Here is a 22,167-nt window from a genome sequence, read left to right as displayed (position 1 = left end):
AAATCAAAACAAGCTTCATGCTCATTAGTAAGGAATTGGTTAAATAGGTTTCGGTGCCTTGGAACATAGCTTTGAAGGTCAGCAAGGCTGATCTATATGTTAAAGCTACCTGGGATGTGTTGTTGAGGGGAAAAATAGTAGGTTACAGAATTGTATGACTAGAATGAGCCTTCTTACTTTTTCAGAGAAGACATGATGCAGACTTACATGTGCAGATTTACATGTGTGCATGCTTACGTGCATCAGACGGTACCTGGTAGGATGTCATCAAACTGGAGCAGTGATTATCTCTGAGGGGGAGTGGGGAGGTGACTTTGCTTCCTGATTCAAGCACTTCTGTGCTATTTGAATTTTTCCATCAACACCTGCTTTATTTAAAAATTATTTTCAAGTGCCATATTTCCCAGAAAAGCCTAAAAGAGCAATGAAGATAGATACGAAGACTTGTCTGAACCTTTGCTCTGCAACTTACTAGCTTGTGACCTTCAGCAGTCAATGTAACCTCTCCAGAAATCAAATCCGTTCCTTGACAAGGAAGCAGACAGTGTATGACTCCCACCTGGCTGCACGAAGGGGGACCTTCTTGGACAGTGAGCCACACACTAAGGAGCAGTAGATAACGGACTAGATGGGATTTGGGGAGAGGGTTAGCATAATGCTGTTTCATGTCATTGGATATTGACGTTAACAGGCTCCATAAAGCTCTTCCCCTTTTTACCCAGGATGTGAACCAGACGTCTTTAAGATTGCAGCAGTTAATTTTATCCATCCAGGCTTCTCAATCGATGCTTTTACTTGGAAGATATTTATGTTTAGGATGCTGAAAATCTTCCCCCTCCACAGTCAGGTCCCCAGGGCATTCTAATACCACTTTCTAGAGTTAAGTGCTGAGACCTTGGATCCTTGATGTGAGAAACAATAAATAATAATGACTGCAGCGCTTGGCAAATATAAAGCTTTGTGCAAAGTTGTAGAAAGAATGCTCAAGCACGCGGAATGAACACGAGAAACAGAATCGAATGCTCCCAGCTCTTGATCCTAGCAATTAGAAGTGAAAACAGCCTCTATAATTTTTGAATGTTGGACCGTCCCCTTCCAAGCATTTTGTATATCAATTGTCACTGCTTATTAGGGTGTGTTTCCTTTTCTTTTCAGTCCCTGTCCCCCTATTCTTCCTTTCCTCACCAACCTCATTATGCTTAAGGTTCAGTTTACTCCTAAAATACTGCAGATGACTCAGTTTTCTCTCTCTCAGGGCCCCCAATTTCCCATCTTATCCAGAATATTCAACTTTTCATAACACATTTTCAACATGTCCATCTTCTGCTTAAATGCTTCCTACTACGTGCAGGAGTCAGTCTAACTTTCTTAAAACTGGCACTCAAGGACTCCTCTGTAACCTGAATACCGCAGTTTGCCATAAGAGAAAGAGTAGATTATGCCCTGTTAAGAGACTCGGGTTCAAGTCAAAGCTGATTAGCTTGTTTGGATTTCTTGACCTCTTTTAGCTTCAATTATCTCATTTGTAAAGGGGGATTTAATAATAATATCTACCTCTCAAGATTATTGTGAGGAGCAAATGAATTCGTGCTGGTGAAAGCCCTCTGTAAGCAGCAAACATTGTAAAATATAATAGCAGTAATATTTATTGAGCACTTGAACGAAATGCTAGGTGGTGTACTTGCTTACTAAATCCCACAACAACCTAGGACGCCTATTACTATTTCCACTTTGCCAGTAAGATAACCAGGTACACATGGGTTCTAATGCATCCTAGGGACACAGCGACAGTGGCTGAGTTGAGGGTCCAGCACAGGCTCCAGTCCTCGAGCCCACGCTTTCGCCACTCTGCGGCTGTCACAAAGAGACAGCCATTCAGGCAGCGCTCCCCTCTCAGAGTTTCAGAACTTTGCCACACTCATCCCTACCTCCCGTCCGTCTGATCTCTTCTTCGTTCCTTTCCACAGAGCCAAATCCTTCACAGCCCAGTTCAACTCTCAGCCTTTTCAACAAATCTCCTTTGACCACAGTCCCTATTGAAACCTCCATTCATCCCTAGCCCAGCACTTCATTGCACTTACCTTGTATCTGTCTTCTCTGTGGGCTCCTGCAGGCCAGAAGGATTGAATTCCTCTGTTTTCCCAGCATTCAGCACAACAGAAGGTGCTCAATGAGCAGTTCTTGAATAAGTAAGTATTAACTAATTTGGTATTCTTCAACTTTACACATTTATATAAATTGGAGCAACTGTTAGAAACATTTCTGTGCCCTGTGCCAAGCCTGCTGAATCAGCAGCTCTGGAGGTGGGTGGAGCCAGGGAATCTATGCTCAACAAGCAAAGCAGGTGATTCTCATGATCAGGTAAGACTGAGAAGGGCTGGTCTAATTCAATGGCTGTTAACCAGGGTACACACCTGAATGTCTTGGGAAGCTTTTCACACCAGGCAAGCCCATTTTCAACTCCACCCATCTCAGAGATTCTGATTCATGAAATCTAGAATATGTTTTGAAGAAGTTTCTTAGATGATTCCTATGCTTTCTTTTCCAACTCCTGCCTCAGTTAAGAACCAATTTCTCATTGGGTTATGCACTATGGTGTGTAATCCTTCACCCCCCACCCCAAAAGAGACTAAAATATTGATGATAAGTATCATGACCCATAATTTTGAATCCAACACAATGCCAAGGACATAATGGTGTTCCATAGGAAATTGTTTAGTTGAATTAGATTAGTTCCATTAGATTAGTTCCATTCCCTTATCCATACTCCATTTCCCATCTAACTAGCTTTTGACCCTACCATGTATCCAAACCTATTCCTGGTTTAATTTACTTGTGTCTTTTCATTTGCCTGCTTAGCTATCTCTCTACACTGGAATCCATGGTAAGTGACTTCAAAACCTACCCTCATTAGAATCCTACATCCTTTCAATCAGTACATTCTGATCTATTCAGACTACTGACGTAAGCCCTGCATCACATTTGAAGCATACCCTGGCTGCCAGCAAACTTCTGCCCCGCCCTTGGTAATGATATATACCCAACAATTTCAATTCTACTGTAAATGAATCCTGGGTCTCCTTGTGATAGGACTGATTGGACATAGGAGGAGGACTGCTCACCAAGAAAAATTCTCCCCAACAGACCTGCCCGGGTGCCTAGAATTTCTAATAGAACAACTGTACATGTTCTTACCTTCAGAACAATGTAAACATAACATGGAGCATATTAACATCCATAAACGTTCACTAGTTTCTCCAGTAATTTCAGAAGTAGATCATGAGGACAGAACATGGGTCTAGTGAGCTTTGTTAGATGGCAGAAGAGAAGGCTGGTCTGTCTAGCACTGGAGGGCAGGGACTCAGACAAGACACCCTGAAATACTTGTATTTGTGACCACCCAAGACGGGTGTAGAAAAGGGCAGAGATATTTGATGAGGCTGGAAAAGGGAGGCCCAAAACATAGCTCACGTGCAACACTTTTTCTGAGAACACAGGAATGAAATAGGACACTGTCTGACCATTCAGTTTATATAATTTCTAACTTCATGTTCTCCCTCAACCCAATAATTTCAATATGCTGATACTTGTTATGCATCTGTTTTTTCCATCCTCTCCTTGGCCCTCTCAGACCCACTCTCTTTTCACTGCCTTGTCTCTAAGACCCTTTAAACATGCTATTGCTCCTCAGGCCTTGATTTTCACTCCTTCAACTCTCCTTGGATGTGAGATGTGTTGGTCAAGAAGAAAAAGACAGGAAAAAAGGCATCAACTTAGAATCTATCATTTGTCTGTTCTATAGGTGATGTGTGTGTGTGTGTGTGTGTGTGTGTGTGTGTGTGTGTGTGTGAGAGTGAGAGAGAGAGAGAGAGAGAGAGAGAGAGAGAGACAGGCTAATTGATTCTGTATTTTCCTTAAAGAGAATTGGCAACTCCCTGCTGTACTATGAAATTATAAAAGAGGTTTGAATATTTTTCTTTTCTTTCACTTTTTTCTTTCTTTGCTTTCCCTTCCTCCCTTTTCCTTACGTTGCTCTGGATTATACTAAGGGCTAAACAATGCACCATTGTGTACAGGGTGCCCACGAGCTGCCACGCTGGCTGCCGGTTTTAGTCCTGATGTGATCAAGAATGGTTGAGTTACAAAGCCACTGAAAAAAACCGGTTTTCTACAGGAAATAGAAATTTATTAAAATCAGGCCTCCTCAGATGCCCTGGCTTAGGCTGGCCGCCTGCCAGATAAGCCTGGCTGGGAGAGGAGGAGGAAGCCAGCAGATGGGATCCTCCTGCCGGGCTGGGGGGCACCGCAGGGGCTGGAGAGGCAGCTGTCATCGTGCAGATAAAAGAATCTCCCTGCAGTTTCTCCTAGGACACCAGAATTACTCTTTTTAATTCCCAGGTTTTCTAGGGAGTGCCGTTTGTGGATTGTGGCTATTGGTGGGCTCCCAACCTATATTTTAACTTACCTGTGATCTACTTACAGCTTTTCTCCAACAGAATAAAATGTTACTAAGACCTTCATGGAGTCTTGGGTTCTAAGCCCAATAGAGTTCTTTAACTTCCGATACCCACCCCCCATGAATTGTGAACGGAAATGAAATAACACCTAATAACTGACAAGTATTGCTGTTGTTATCACCCCAGCAGCGGGGTACCCAGGACAACTGGCCTCTCTTATTACCCATGGGTTTGGACACTGCTCCGTTCAGGACCTAAGGGCCTCAGGAGGTACCGGCCTGGCTCGCTAGTCTTTCTGCTGGCCCTGTAATGATGGCTAACATTTTCTGAAGGTGTACTTGGACCAGCAATTGTTCTACCCACTTTGAATCCTCACAGATCCCCTCTGAGGTGGTTACTACTCTCGTCTTTACCTTACAGGTTAGGAAGCCAGGGCACAGTGGGGTTAAGTCACTTGACCAAAGCCAGTGTTGGCTGGTAATCAGAAGGGGGTCCGGGTTGGGTTTCATGGCCAGATGCATAAGGGCAGTGCCACAGGACCTGTGCTCTTTCTTGTCGAAGGAAGTTTTTAATATGTAATTTCAGAATGTTAGCATCTAATGCGGTGCTGGGAATTTGGGAAACAAATGAAAGACCACTACTGAGGAACAATAAGGGGCAGAAAGAAGCAGGTCGGAATGTGTTTCTGGCGCAGGGAGCAAAGGCATCTATGGTCAGCCTCTCACTGGGATGAAGTGTGTCAGCCGAGATTAAGACAATGGTCTAGGCCTGTGTCCACTACATTTCCTCAGACCCTGTGTTTCCCTCTCCTCCAGGCTCCTGCCTAGCTGACTCCTCCGGATTTTCTGAAGAGCCTCTGGGTCTAGATTTCTTCCTTTCTCTTTCTACCGTTTCCAACACAAGAATTGTCGTTAGCGTTTACGGAACTCAACACTGTGTGAAGCACTGTGTATACCATTTATTATTTGACTCCAACAGCGACTCTATGAAATATGCACTATTATTTTCTCCAGTATATGATGAGCGAGATGAGGCTCAAAGAGGTTAAGAGATTTGCCCAAGGTCACATCTCTAGCCCACAGGCAGGGAGCACAGGTTTGAGTCGAGGCTGGCTTCCTCCAGAACCCAGTTTTATCCATTTGCGATCAGATTAAAATGGACATTAAGTTTGACCTTGGAAGGAAAAAAAAAGTGAGAAAACCTGTGGGGATTATTAGCAACATCCCAGCCCAAATGTCTTAATCCCCCATCTCAGTAAATGACCCCAGTATGCCTCAGGCCATCCAGAAACCCTGACCCCTCTATCCTCAAGTGTAATTCATCATCCACTCTTGTCAATTCAGCCTCCTATGTAACCCCTGAATCCACCCACTTCTTTGTCTGCTCTCTGCTCTGGTCCGGTCGTCATCCCTTCTCACCTGGCCTGCTGCCTCCTGCATGATCTGGCCTCTGCCTCTTTCTCTTGCCTCTTTTCTTACCTCTCGCCCATCTACTCTATGAAACAGTTATACTGAACCACTTCGAGGTCTTCTCAGATGTTGTGTCCTGTCACCTGTCTCATGCAGGTCGCTAGATAAACTGTTCCCTCTGCCCATGCACTTTCCCACAGTTCTCCTCGTTGCCTGGCTAACCCCACTAATTTTTCAGGGCTCAGCTTAGATGTTACTTCCTCTGAGAATCTTTTGCTTAGTCCCCCAAGTCTCAGTTAAGGGTTCCTGTAACACCCACCTAGCTTGAACTTCACCCATAATACCATGTCCATTTATTCGTTTATATTTGCCCTTAAATTAAAAGCTCAATGACGGCAGGGTTCATCACTGTCCCCAGTACTTAATGCAATAGATATTTGTGGAGTGAATGAATATATACATGTATTAGGATTCTCTAGACAAACAGAACCAATGGGATGTATATAGAGAGAGGTACATTTATTATGAGGAAGTGGCTTACATGATTACGGAGGCTTTCATGTCCCCAAATCTACAGGGTGAGTCAGCAAGCTGGAAACCCAGAGAGCTGATGGTGTGGTTCCAGTTGAAGGCCAGCAGGCTTAAGACCCAGGAAGAGCTGATATCTCAGTTCAAGTCCACAGATGGGAATAATTCTCTTAGTCAGGGGAAGGTCAGCCTTTTTGAGCTATTCAGGTCTTCAACTGATTGGGTAAGGCCCACCACATCAGGCATTTACTTTACTTCACTCAGTCTACTGGTTTATACATTAATCTCATCCAAAAACACCCTCACAGAAACATCCAGAATGTTTGACTAAATATATGGGCCCCCTGTGACCCAGTCAAGTTGACACATAAAATTAACCATCACAATACATGAGTGAGTGAATGAATGAATGAATAAATGAATAAACAAAAGAATGAGCAAATGGTCCCAGTATTCTCTACTGGTCCCCAGCTAACTGTATGCAACTCCTTTGTTCTCTCCCTCCAAAGTCACTGCCATTGGTCAGCAGTGGGGAAGGTAAGATCTAGACTTTTAGTAGCTGAAGAATAAAAATGGAGTGTCTGCTCTTCTGGGAGTTCTCTGCTTTGATTGCCCTATTCTCTTTCGTCTGCAAACATACTGATTCAAATTCCAAAAAAGTATGAGGTCAACCCCCAACTCCCACCTCAATCCCACTCCACTTCCAACCATACCTGGGAATGGTGATCACTGCACCAGGTGGGCAACATCTACTCTACTACACTTCCCTCCTGTTAAATACCAACAGAAAAGGTTAAATATGCAACAAAAAAACCCCAGAGATACCTGTGTACACCAGTGAGAACACCCAGAATGATTTTGTCCCCAGCACAAAAGCACCATTGTTATCTGCCTTCTTCTGTCCTTCTGTTCATATAGTTATATTACCCAGAGACTTTATTTATTTTTAAACATCTTTATTGGGGTATAAATGATTTACAATGGTGTGTTAGTTTCTGCTTTATAACAAAGTGAATCAGCTATACATATACTTATATCCCCATTACCTCCTCTCTCTACCAAGAGACTTTTTTTTAATAAACATTTATTTAAATACTTAAAGACAGTGATATTGACTAATTAGACTTGGAATCAAATTGCCTCTGTTTCCTTTCTTCATTTTATTTTTGTAAGTCACAAATTTTCATTTTTCATACTTTTTGTTTTGTTTTGTTTTGCAGTACGTGGGCCTTTCACCGTTGTGGTCTTCTCCCGTTGTGGAGCACAGGCTCCGGACGTGCAGGCTCAGCGGCCCTGGCTCACAGGCCCAGCCGCTCTGCGGCATGTGGGATCCTCCCGGACCGGGGCACGAACCTGCATCCCCTGCATCGGCAGGCAGACTCTCAACCACTGCGCCACCAGGGAAGCCCTACCAAGAGACTTTAAATCAACATTCAAACACTTATTGAGTGTCTACTATGTGGCAGGCACTGGTCAAGGCCTGAGTGATACAGCAGGGAAGAACACAGACAAAATCCAAGTCTTTATGGAACATATAGGGAAGGTAAATATCCAGATCTGATTATTCTGATTGATTTTTTAAAAAATCAATCTATTTACATTATAGCATGCTAGTGCTTACTTTTTACCAAAGAAACTGCTCCTGGCATAAAAACTTGGGGCAAACACCTTCCACTTACCTAGCTCAGGCCTATCCTTCCATATTTCACATGGCATAGTATAGCTACTAGAGCAACTCCTGCAAAATCTCTATTATACAGCACGATGCCTGGCACATGAAGACTTCTTTTTCTAGTAGTAGAAAGGCTTGTATTGATTTATCTATCCTTTCTGTAGTAGATTGCACAAACGACCACAATTCCTCACTCCTCCCCGTATTCACGTCCTGTTCAATGTGGCTTCGCAGCCCTTCCCATTAAGAGATGGAGTCAATTTGTCCTCCCCTCAGATCTGGGCTGAACTTGTGACCTGTTTTGGCTAATAAAACTCAGTGGAAGTAATGGTGTGCCAGTTCTGAACCCAGGTGACAAGAGACCTTGAACATTTCCACTCACTCTGGAAACCTGTCCAGCTGCTGTGTAAACAAGACTGTGCCAGTCAACTAAGGATGAAAGGCCAAAAAGAACAAGACAAGCTATCCCAGCTGGGGTCCTGTAGATTAGACAGACCTCAACTAAGCTGGATGCTGACTGCAGATACACATGAGTGAGCCCCAATGCTACGAGAAGAACTGAGAAGCTAAGCCCAACCCAAACTGCTATGAAGAACTGTGAGCTAAATAAATGGCTGTTGGTTTGAGCCACAGAGTTTTAAGGTAGTTTGTTACACAGCAGAAGCTAACTGATACACTATTTGGTTCCTTCCTCTTGTGAGCAACAAATCAACTACCACATTCTTATAGATGTTAGGATGGCTACAATGGGGATACCATCTGTATGCAAAAATAGATAACCCTGGTCCATAGCAAGACTGTAATCATAACTTGACTTCAGAACAAATGGAACTAACAGATTTTGGCAAAATCATGAGCTGCCGTTTTAAAGTGCAGAAATTCATATTTTTCTTTAAATTCACATATCTCTTTTTAAATTGGAAGACAAATTGAATTTGGAAGACTGTATCTATTTGGATCTACATTTACCAAGCTTCTTGATGAAATTCAGCCTTTTTTCCTCATTCCTAAATCCTTTACTTTAATAGTAATTGGTTTATTTACTTATTTTTGCCAAAGATAGGATATCTTTTAAGTGCTCTGACCAAAACAAGATAGCACATTCCTTGAGTTTACGTCTTTGTAAGTTAAGTAAAAGTTCACTTCCATTTAGCTATCTTGAGAGTCTGAACATTCTTTAGATTTTCTTTGATAAAGTTCTCTTTTAATTTTTGGCCAAATTATATTCAATTCCAAGTTAAAGATAAAGAAGAATTCTTGAGCTCTTTTAGTTCTCTCTTTGTACAAATCAGACTTTTTTTTTAATATGGAACAATGGCACTGGACTTATTTGATCACTAAAGTAATCAACTGAAGGCCCAAAGCTGAAGGGGTTGGATAAGTAAGTGTCAGAATGCTTTTATTTATAGAGTGACATCAGTTCTGCATGTCAATGTCTTAAATGCTGAATCCTACTCTTCTCCACTCCTGCATCAATTCCGCAGCTCCAGGACATTGTACTTTACTGCTCTTAGATAACTATCTAAATTGCTCTTGAGCACCAGTACGTTGTTCTCCCTGGGCCCTATCTAGGTCTCTTGAATTCTAGACTGCAGTTTATAGTGGATGCTGATATAGTCACCTCTTTCTGGGGCCATCCTGGACCTGACCATCCCTAACTGCTGTTACATGTGTTGCAGTGTGCCAAGTTCTAAGCACACCCTAGTTTATGAGATGTCAATGGACTGTCTACATCATCGTAGCCTACAAATTCTGAAATACAGAATGGGCCTAATCATCTCACGATCCCTTCATTCCAAGCTATTTTATGACTGAGAAGAAATTACTTCAAGGAGGACCCAGTATTAGGACTCTTTTTATATCTGCTGGTTTCACAGAAAATGTTAAAAGCTCCTGTCCTAGGCCACCCAGGGTATTTGGTTACCCAACCAAGATATAAACGCCTAGATTTTCTGCAGTCTCAATTGCCAGTCTCTCATTTGCTTCAAAGTGAGAAGGACATTTTTCCAAGTACAAAATTATAAAAATAAAAATTGATATATAGAATCAACCATTTCCTTCCTTATCAATTTATGCATTTTAAAATGTGGCAAAAGATACTGTGAACTACCTATTGAATCAACCGTGAATGAAAAAGGGAAGGTATAGATATATTGTATTATTAACAGAACTGACTGTAAATTTGCCAGCAGTTTTATTTTCTAGCACTGAAGACACTGAGTCATCTTGAGGTAGCCCTCTGCTCTGGAACAGAGGTAGCAGCCAGCATCACTCGCCTTTCTTTTCCTCCCCTTCTTTCTCTCTTAAACACAGAGATGCAGTCTGGAGCATTAGAAGCCATCTTGTAATCATGAAACAAAAAGTATGGAGACAAATGCCAACACTAAAAATGGCAGGGAGGAAATACAGAAAATGCGTGGTCTTGGATGGCATCATTGCACAACTAACTGGACCACTGCCAGCAACTTCCCACCTCAGGATTCCTTGTTTTGTGAGAAAAATGAACTCTATTTCTTTAATCCTCTGTTAGGTCTTCTGTTATTTGCAGCTGAATATAGGGAAATTTTTACTTCTAGTGGTCACACAATGTTAGGAATCAGTTATAATTTGAACATTAAAGTGGTATTTTATTAATAGCCCTCACTGGTGACATAGACTGAGGTTTATTTTAGACATATTATAAATTAATTATTATACATACACTTAACCAGAACAATACCTTAATTATGTAGTTTGACCTCAACATGTATAACAACTTTTGAACACATCTATTATATATGATTTTCTCCTCTACAGGAAACATTTTTCTCTATCAGTAATGCACTATTAACATGATCTAGTTGTTGAGACATGCAAAAAAGCCTCAAGAGATCAGATTGGATGTTGTCATTGTTTTTGTTGAAATGGAATTCAACTTGTAAATATAATTATCCTTGGTTGTTAGAGCGATCACTTTTCATTTGAATTCTAGTCGTGTCTCTAGAACTTAAAAGGAAAGTGAAGAGTCTGAGGCAGGGTTTGGACATTCAGGTCATGACAAAAAGCAACAAGGGCTGGGGTTGGTTAGTACAGATAGTAGATGAGTGTGGAACACTTAAAATTAGCCTTCAGAGCTATTAAGGGATATTGTTCAGAAAATGAGAGTCAGCTGTTCTCTGTCTTTTATGATGAAAACCCCCTATCAAGTGGACTTATGTTTTTGCATCTGGAATTCAGAGTAGCCAAAAAGTACTCCCTCTTGGAAGGTGAATATTGAATATTCCTCCTGGAATTGAATATTTAGATAAGATTTGGATCTTACTCTCTGGAGATAGTGGCTTAAATTTAATTGATTCTCCAAAAAAAAAAAAACCAAAAGCAATTAAATTCTGGGTCTCCTTATACCTTTTATTAATAAACAAGTAAACAGGGATGCCTAGGATAGGGTCTCCCATGACCCCCATCACATGCAAAGATGCTGAGCATTTATTCTTTAGGGACACCCAGGGTCTGTAAGTAAGAAGCAAGGAGGCAAAGGCCATCTAAGATGGGAGACAGGCCTTGAAGCTTTTTGGCTCTCTGCCAGCCCCTAGAGAACTGCCCCTTTCCTCAGGTAGGAGGTAAAGCAGCTTTCAGTGGATGCACTGGTGTCTGAAGTCATTAAACAAAACCCTGAGCTTCTCTAGTTCTCTCTCTGCACTCAGTCTCATCTCTGAGAGGGTGGTGTCTGTGTGGTCCTGCCTGAAGGTATTGGTCAGAACTGACTGATTTCTCCAGGATGGTTCTATGATTTTATCAACACGCATAATTTGTAAGCTCTGGATTACTTTCCTCTTAGTAAACCTTTCCTAGTACTGAGTAAACATCTTCCTGGGGAGGGAAAGCAAAATATTCCCACTCTCAAATTATGTTCATGTGCTATGCAAACCTTTAAAGTCTCAAGGAAGGCTGGGTGCCTGACTTCCAGGGAAAATGTCAGTGCACCTTGACTTGAGTACATAAAATAACAGTTAACTGGCGCCATCTGGAGGGAAAGAGGAGTCTAAACAATAAAGAAAATTTGAAAAACTTAACTAAAAATATGACATAGAGACGTACCTCGGAGATATTGCAGGTTCCAGACCACCGCAATAAAGCAAGTGATGCAATACAGCAAGTCACATGAATTTTTTGGTTTCTCAGTGCATATAAAAGTTATGTTTATACTGTAGCCTATTAAGTGTGCAATAGCGTTATGTCTGAGAAAGCAATGTACATAATTAATTAAAAATACTTTATTATGGTAACTAGACTTATCACGATGATTATTTTGAAATGTACAGAAATACCGAATCACTATATTGTGTACTAGGAACTAACACAGTGTTGTAGGTCAATTATACCACAAAAACAAACAAACACACTCATAAGAGATCAGATGTGTGGTTACCAGAGGCAGGGAGTCGGGGGAGGAGGAACTGGATGAAGGTGATCAAATGGTACAAACCTCTAGTTATAAGAGAAATAAGTACTAGGGATATAATGTACAACACGATAAAGATAATTAACACTGCTGTACATTATATCTGAAAGTTAAGAGAGTAAATCTTGAGTTCTCATCACAAGGAAAAATTTTTTTCTATTTCTTTAATTTTGTATCTGTATGATATGATGGATGTTCACTAAACTTATTACGGTAATCATTTCATGCTGTATGTAAATCAAATCATTATGCTGTACACCTTAACTTATACAATGCTCTGTGTCAACTATATCTCAATAAAGCTAGAAGAAAAAAATTTTAATAAAGAACTCCCAGAGATTTAAAAAAAACTTTGTTGCTAAAAAGTACTAACCATCATCTGACAATGCAGGGTTGCCACAAACCTTCAGTTTGTTAAAAAAAAAAATTATCTGTAAAGTGTAATTAAGCAAAGCACCATAAAATGACGCATGCCTGTAAGTCCAAACATTATAGGAAAACAATTTTTTTTCTTTCTAGGAATAAAAAATTTGAAGAGAATTTCCTGCTTTTCTCCTTCCTTCTCTGAATGCACCTGTACCAGTCACAAGGGGGCTAGGGGACCTCAACATTAAACTAGATATCTTTCTCCAAATCAGGCTCTGCACTCAGTCATGGGTCTTCATCACACACGGTGACACTCCCATTACCAACTGGTACCACTTGTTGTGCCCTGTTAGTCATATTTGAAATAAATCTTGGAATTATACCGTGTCTCAAAGTGTCATCCACTGATAATTTCCATCAGAATCACCTGGAGTATTTAATAAAACTGCAGATTCATGGGCTTCAGTTTAGGCCTTCTGAATATGAATTTCTTTCATACTTTATTAGAATGATCAGTGGAAGGAAGTAAAGTTTGTTTTCTTATTTTATCAAACATTTATATAGAGAGCACTTGTTATGGGTTTGGCACTGTTCTGAGCCCTTTACAAATATTAATGTATCAATGCATGAGGTCTTCTCAACAACTGTAGGAATCTAGGTGCTATTATTATCCATCCCTGACTGATGATGGGAAAACCAAGATGCAGGGAGGTTAAGTAACTTCCCCAAGGTCACATGGCTAGTAAGCACATAGGGGATCCATTCAGGCATTCTGGCTCCGGAATATGAGCTCCTAACTACCATCCCAGGCTGCCTCACTTAGGTTAAATAATAGGAAATATTCTCATTTGGATTTTTTTAAACACTTCTATTTTGGCCTTCACATAATTTTAGTATATTTTTTCTATTTGCATCTAAAAATAGAAAATATAAATACAACTGTACCCAAGTAATGAAAACATACTGATATATTAGGGACTGTTCTCATTGCCTTGAATATAGTGATGAGAAATAGCAATTGGTTATAGTAATTAACATACACTGAATATTCACCATGTTTTATGTTCTGTTGTAAGCCATTTATTTTTAAAAATGTTTATGCCCTCCCCTTGAGTGTGGGCTGGGTCTAGTGGCTTGCTTCTAACCAATAGAATATGGAGAAGGGAAAGGACATCTGTTAGTAATTTATTTAATTTTTTTGAGTGTTCTAGAGATAGGTACTATTGTAACAGGTAGGTTAAAAGTAATAGAATAGAAAAAGATATACCATGTTAATACTAATCACAAGGAAACTGAAGTGGCTATATGATTATCAGACAAAAGAGATTTCAAAGCAAAGGTCAGTTCATAATGATAAGTGGGCCCACTCATCAAGAAGACACAATAATCCTAAATGTTTACAAACCTAATAACAAAGCTGCAAAATACATGAAGCAACAACTGAGAGAACTGATGGAAGAAATAGATTAACCAACAGTTATAGTCAGAGGGTTCAACATGTCTCTCAATAAATGATAAAACAAGCAGACAGAAAATCAGTGAAGATATAGAAAACTTGAACAACACAATCAACCAACTTGACCTAACTGACATTCAGAGAACTATCTACTCAGCAGTAGCAGAATATACATGTTTTTCAAATGTACAGGGAACATTTGCCAAGATAGATCATACTATGAGCCATTAAACAAGTATCAATAAATTTAAAGGAATTCATATCATACACAAGCATGTTCTCTTTCCACGTGGAATTACAGTAGAAGTCAACAGGAGAAAGATCTCTGGAAAATCTCCAAATATATGGAAAGTAAATAAAATACTTTAAAATAATATATGGATCAAAGAAAAGTCAAAAAGGAAATTAGAAGTATTTTCAATTGAATGCAAATGAAAATGTAACACATAAAAACTAATGGGAAGCTGCCAAAGCAGTACTTAGAGGGAAATGCATGGTATGAAATTTCTATATTAGAAAAGAAGATCTCAAATCAATGACCTCTATTTCCATCTTAACAAATTAAAGGGAAAAAAGAGTAAATTAAACCCAAAGTAAGCAGAAGACAGGAAATAATAAATATTATAATGGAAATCAGTAAAATAGAAAACAGAAAACAATAGAGTACATAAATTACACCAAAAGCTAGTTCTTTGAGATCAATAAAACTGATAACTCTCTAGAGAGACCGATAGGGAAAAGAGAGAAGATATAAGTGACATAATTACAGAGTTTACAGATATTAAAAGGACAATAAGGGAATATTACTAATTACCTTATGCTAAAAAAATTAGACCCCTTTGATGAAATGGATAAATTACATGAAAGATGCAAACTACCAAAGGTCACTCAAGAAGAAATGGATAACCTAAAGAGCCATAAAGCCAATACAAAAATGAATTGTAATTAAATGACATCCCACAAAGAAAACTACAGGCCCAAATGGCTACACTGGTGAATTATACCAAACATACAAGGAAGAAATAATACCAATTCTTCAAAAACGCTTCCAGAAAATTAAAAAGAAGGGAATTCTCCCCAGTTCATTCTATGAGGCAAGCATTACTCTGATACCAAATCTAGACAAAGATATTTGAAGGAAACTACAGCTGATTTTCCTCATGAACATAGATAGAAATATTCTAAATGAAATGTTAACAAATCAAATTAACCGCATATAAAAGGATAACATACCATGACCAAGTGGAGTTTACCCTAGGAATGCAAAGTTGGTGCAATATTTTAAAAAATAAATCAATGTATTTTACCACACTAATAGACTAAAAAAGAAAAATCATATGCTTATCTCAATAGAAAATCAACAGGAAAATCATCTGACAAAAACTAACTTCCATATTCAACACATTGACCCATAGAGTCACTGCAATCCCAATAAAAATCTTCACATGATTTTTTTGGTAGAAATTGATGGGCTTATTCTAAAAATAAGAATATTTTTATTCTTATCGAACATTAACTTATTTTAAGACAAGAAATTAAAACTATAGTATAATCAAGACAATATGGTATTGATGTAAAGATACACAGGTCAGTGGATCACAGAGTCCAGAAATAGACCCACATATATATGATTAACTGATTTCTGACAAAGGTACTAAAATAATTCAGTGGAGAAAGGATAGTGTTTTGAGCAAATGGTGAAGGAAAGAAAGAAAGAAGAAAGAAAGAAAGGGAAAGAAAGAGGTAGAAGGGAAGGAGGAAAGGAAGGAAGGAAAGAAGGAAGGAAGGAAGAAAAGAGGTAGGGAGGAAGGAGGAAGGAACACACACACAACTTTAATTCATTCCTTGTACCATATACAAAAGTTAACTCAAAATGCATCATAGACCTAAACGTAAAACCTAAAACTGTAAAATTCCTACAAGAAATAGTATGAGAAAATCTTTGTGACCTTGGGTTAGGCAAGAGTTTTTTAGACACAACACCAAAAGCACAATCTATGAAAGAAAAAAAATATATGTTGGACTTTATCAAAATTAAAAACGTCTGCTGTTTGAAGACCCTGTTAAGATAATGAAAAACCAAGTGGCAGACTAGTTACTAGTTTGTTAATGATAAATCTGTAATTTATCTGATAAAGAATTTGTATGCAGAATACATAAAGAACTTTCAAAACTTAATAACAGGAAAAAAAAACAATAAAAAATGGGTAAAAGATTTGAACAGATACTTCATCAGAGAAGATATAAGGATGGCAAATAAGCACACGCAAAGATGCTTATCATCATAGTCTTTAGGGAAATGCAAATTAAAACAACAATGAGATACTAATACACACCTTTTGGAATGACTAACATTTGAAAGATGGGGCATACCAAGAGTTGACCAGGATGTAGAGGGACTAGAACTCTCATACACTGCTGGTGGGAATGTAAAATAGTAAAATCCTTTTGAAAAATAGTTGGCCATTTCTCAAAAACGTATACACCATATGACCCAGCCATTTCCATTTGAGGTATTTACCCAAGAGAAAATAAAGCTTGTGTCCATATAAGGATACATAAGTGTTTCTATAGGCTATATTAATCTTCTATTGCTGCATGACAAATGCCCACGAATTTTAGCAGCTTAAAAACAACATACACTTATCTCAGTTTCCATGAGTCAGGAGTCCAGTCATGGCTTAGCTGGATGCTCAGGATCTCACAAAGCTGCAACCAAGGTGCTGGTCGTGCTGCAGTCCTTTCTGGAACTCAGGCATTTTTCCTAACTCACATGGTTGTTGACAGATTCAATTTCTTGTGGTTATAAGGCCCAGGTCACTATTTTATTGCTGGCTGTCACCCAGAGGCTACTCTCAGCTCCTAGAAGCAGTGAGCAGTTCCTGGCCATGCAGCCTTCTTATTTTTACAACATGGCAGCTTACTTCCTCAAAGCCAGCAGGAGAATCTCTCTCCAGTATGCTAAAATGGAGTCCTATATAATGTAACATAATTGACAAAGGTGGCTATCCAATCACCTTTGTCATATTCTATTGGCTAGAAAAAAGTCACAGGTTCTGTTCACACTCAAGGAGAAGGGATTATACGAGAGCATGACTCACTGTGTCATCTTAGGGTGAAATTCCACAGCAGTTTTTATATTTGTAACAGTCTCCAGTTGGAAACAACTCAAATGTCCATTAACAGGTGAATGGATAAACAAATTGTGGTATATCTATATAGTAGAATACTACCCAACAATAAAGAAGAATGATATACACAAAACATGAATCAATCTCAAAATAATTGTGATGAGTGAAAGAAGCTAGAAAAACCAAGTATTTACAGTGTGATTCCATTTATATAAAAATCTGAAAAACACACACTAATCTATAATGACAGAAAGCAGATCAGGGATCAAGCAGGAATGAGAATCAAGGGCAGGAAGTGCCCAGACAGGAGAGAGACATTACAAAGAGGAAGGAGGAAACTTTGGGGGGTGACAGATATATTCACAATCTGAATAGCAGTGATGATTACATGGCTGTATCATATATCAAAACTTATCAAACTGTACACTTGATCCTGCATGCAGCAACTAAAAAAAAAAAAAGATCCTGCACACTGCTACTAAGGATCCCGCAACTGGCAATGAAGATCCCACGTGCCGCAGCTAAGACTCAGCTAACCAAATAAATAAATATTAAATAAATAGTTCAATTAATTGTATGTCAACCATACCTTACTGAAGCTGTTTAAAAAACAAACCAAAAAAATCTCTAACATCTTCTTCCAGAATGAATTCTCTCAAGATATTCCTGCTTGCTAATAAAAGCTTCCCTTTTTGTCACTTTTAAATTACCAATTTGCTAAGTTTTCCAAATTTATTTTTTACAGCAGATTCTAAGACAGTGAAACAGGAGCTTTTGTTTGAGGTGGAAAAACTGTGGCAACTGTTGCTATGTGAGTCTTATGAGATCCGGAAATGGAGTCCATCTGGTTGGCTTATACTTTGAAGGTTTAGTGGGAGAGTCAGATGTGCAAATGGACAATTTCAATATAATATAACTGCACACACCAACACACACTCTATGGAGAGCCTGGGGTGGGTATGTGGTGTGCAGAGAAGACTTTGTGGAGACAGCGCCTGAATTAAGTTTCAGGGGATGAATGGGAGTTGGCCAAGTGAAGAAGGGAAAAGGCATTCCACGTACAGAAAATGGCATAAGCAACAGCAAGGAAGCAGGAAAGAGCATGTTACACATGGGAAAGCAGAAGGAATTTAGGCACAAGGTGGGGAGTTGTGGTGGAGCAGGTTGGAGAGGGTGGGTGATGGCTGACATGATGGACATTATGATTTGGACATTACCTTTCAGGCAGAAAATTTCAGCACTCTGAAGAATTTTAGGCAGGTAAATGATATCACCGAAGAAAAGAATAATCTCATCTGTGGACGAAAAGGACTTCGTAATACACAGTGATGGTAAGGACCGGAATGAGAAGATGGATTTAAGACATCTAAAGGGCTTACAATATTTTGTAAGTCCTCGTGATCAACTGGCCATAAGTGAAAGAGAGAAGTCTATAGTGATCCCCAAGGTTTTATCTTGGGGTCCTTCCATTAACTGAAAAGAGGAGCACAAGAGGCAGAAGGAGGTCTTCTGGGGTGGGATGAAGAGAAAGAAATGAGTTTAAGCTGGGCTTATTGAGTTTCAGATGCATCGGGAAGTTGAAGCAAAGATGCCTTTTAAGGCAGGGAGAAAAAGGTCAGAGAATGAGAATACGCGTGGGTGGTACAACTCTCATGGTGGCGGGACTGTCCCAGAAAAATGTGTAGAGAAGAGCATTGGACTAGAGCCCAAAAAGCCTTCCACTAAGGGCTAGGGGTAGAAGGGAAATCCCTACTGAAGACCTCCAATGAACGGCCAGAGATACAGTGAAGATAACTAAATTAACTATCCTGTTCTGTTAACTAATGTCTCCATTCCAAAGACTTGTTCTCTCCCTACCTCCCCCCACCACGCACTTTTGCTCCCAGTCTTCTGGTTGCAGGAAAAGTCAGCAACAAATGTAACTTCTTTGTCCTGAAAGAAAAGATTAAATAGACAAGACAAAATACAATATGCAGCAGCTGATATCACGGAAATATTTTTCGTTGACTGTTGTGGTCTTTTCGGGTTTGATTCCTCAGTGACTGCTATTTACCTGTTGACACTCCACATGCTTGTCCTAGAAAACCACCAGAGGAGTCAGAGGCCCACCCTGTCTTGTTGTGACCATCAGCTAGATGCATCTTTGAGCTACGGTCTATAGTTTCACTGAGGTACGAGATAGGCCATTCACAGTGGCCCTTTTATTGGATGTAGAAAGAACTGTAACTGTTACCGAGCTGGGTGGGGGTTGTGAAATTGTCTTTTCACTGTACTTTGACTCTGATAAAAGAAGGGGGAGATCCAAGATGGCTGCCGGAATTTTGTGGTCCTGGTTGGGGAGGATAACAACTGTCCGGCACTACAACCTGTTGAGGCCTTATTTTCTGAACTACCACAGGCAGACTTGGAAATATCTACCGGCCAGGGAAGTGCCCAGACATCAAAGTACGTATAACAGAGCTTCTGTCTTTTTTTTCATAAATACTAAAATCAGTTTCTCTAGAAATGAGGGAGAGACCTATTTAATACCTAGATCCAAGGTTGGATGGATGGATAGATAGATAGATAAATTTGTGGTGTTGTAGGGAGAACTGCGTGTGTAGGTAGGTAAACCTCAAAATAAGTCTCTCTTAAGGCAAGGCCATAAACATTAAAAAAGAGAGAGAAAAGTGATCAATAATATCCAATATAGCCTAGAGGCCCAGTAAGATATGGAATCTGTTGAACTGGAGCAATATGGAAGTTTTTGGTGATCATAGTGAATTTTAACCTAGTAGTATAAGCAGAAGATAGATTTTATCGTGCATTGGGTGCAAACATGAAGTGAACTACAGAAATACAGAGAGCAAATGATAGATTACTATTAATCTGAGAAATTATGAATGATATAGTGTTAAAGGAAGTAGAAATGCAGGGTCAAAGGTAGAGACACAGTTTAGAATAGGAGAGAACCAAGAATATTTGCAGATTGGGGTAACACAGCAAAAAGAGAGAGAGAAAATAAAGATATGAGAATCGGAGGGGATGGTTAGTTAAGGTCGAAGAGAAAATAGAGCATGGACTCTGGGAGAAAACAGAAGAGGAACACTGGTGGACTGGACAGGTGACATCTTGTCCCTTGAATACAGAGGAAACAAGATACTTCAGGCACATGGAGATCAAGGTATAGATCTCCTACTTGGGTTAATGTCTAGCCTCTGAAGCTCCTGAATGTTCCCCTCCAATACCAGCCTCTTCCTCACCCAAGTTCTGCCTGCAAAAATGTGTGTCCAGTAGCCTAACAATGCTGGGTATAACACCACTGATTGGAAAACCACAATGAACACTGCTGCTTGGCTAACTTAGGGTCAAACAATGAAGGACAGCTCAAAAAATCTAAAACAACATATTCGTTGATTTGCACTTATATTTCTAATTTGTTCTTGCAGTGATAGGATGAGACCAACTTGAAAAGAAAATGGAATCCAAGTTGTGAGAGCCTTCCAAAGTTGCTCCGTGAAGCTGAGCTGTGGTTGAGGCTGTTAATTTTTTAAATCCTCGAGCATTAGGCTTAGTCTTCCAAAGCATCTGTATCAAGAGTGTTGGTCCAGGCAACCAGATCTTCCACTTCTTCTTCCCATGGCTCATTTATGCTAACATCAACTGGTAAAACTTTTCTCTTCCACCGCTCCTTTGTTTCATCCGTCTTTGTGACGATATCTGTTTCAGTTTGTGAATCAGGAGAAGTTTGAACTATAATGGGAAATACAAAAAACAGCAATTTAATAGACATGGGCAGGAAAAACAATAAAAAGAAAGTGTCCCTGCATTTGTAGCATAATGCCTAAGATCATCTAAATGAATGCAAGTAACCTTTTTAAAGTTTCTAAATTTCACATTTTGCAATGAACTTATTTGTCATGAATCATTCTTTCCCTTTTGGTCAATCTTTCTATGCTCATACATGTACTGAGCCCCTGCTAAGTGCCAGTAGATGTGTAAGGGAAAAGGTGTCCATGAGTGATTTGGCAGCACAAGGATGGAATCACCATGTCTAAGTGAAAAAAGACTTGGACTTTGACAGGGAAGGAGAAATTTGCTAAACAGAGAGGGGCAGAGAAGGGAGATGGGAGCGCTTTAGATCAAGGACACGGCACAGACCAAGGCACAAAGGCATGAGAGAACCTGACAGCTTTGGAGGTAAACAGAGGTGACGCTTCAGTATTTATGCTCTGCCAGGTGCTGTGCTAAGCATGTGCTACATGTAAAATATAACTTAGACACAATGCTTATGATGGGCAGGTAATTATTACCTTTATTTTAAAGATGAGGAAATTGAGACTGAGTGGCCTGCAGTAACTTGCCCAAGGACGTCCAGTTAATAATAGTTAATTCTAGGTCCAAAGGATCCAAAATCACTGTGTTACAGTGTGTGGACAGCTCAGTGGAGCTGGCTAGTCAGGCTCAGACCAGGTTAGGAAAGCCTCATTTATCACACAAAGAAGTTTCATCTTTCTTGCATGGGTCTTGTAAACAGGGAAATAAATTGATTATATTTTAAAAGAAGAATATAGATAAAGTATCTATATTTCTCAATACTTCCACTCACCGAGGGGAACTTGCTTTCTAGGGGTGAACCCTAGTTGGTGCTATTTATGTTCTGCTACCCCTAAAACCCCACTGTACTCTCCCCTCCCTGCATAATTATTGTCACCTAATTCATTGCCC

At 39.7% G+C, this 22,167-nt stretch overlaps 1 pseudogene; it reads left to right on the top strand.

Annotated features, from left to right (window-relative positions):
- Positions 1-18,789, top strand: part of LOC137208913 (very-long-chain (3R)-3-hydroxyacyl-CoA dehydratase 1 pseudogene) — a 154,296-nt pseudogene extending 135,507 nt beyond the window's left edge.
- Positions 18,790-22,167: the final 3,378 nt, after the last annotated feature.

The sequence above is a fragment of the Pseudorca crassidens genome, chromosome 2, assembly GCF_039906515.1.
Source record: "Pseudorca crassidens isolate mPseCra1 chromosome 2, mPseCra1.hap1, whole genome shotgun sequence".
NCBI lineage: Eukaryota > Metazoa > Chordata > Mammalia > Artiodactyla > Delphinidae > Pseudorca > Pseudorca crassidens.
The sequence above is the reverse complement of the archived record's forward strand: the minus strand, read 5'-3'. Positions and strand labels throughout refer to the sequence as shown.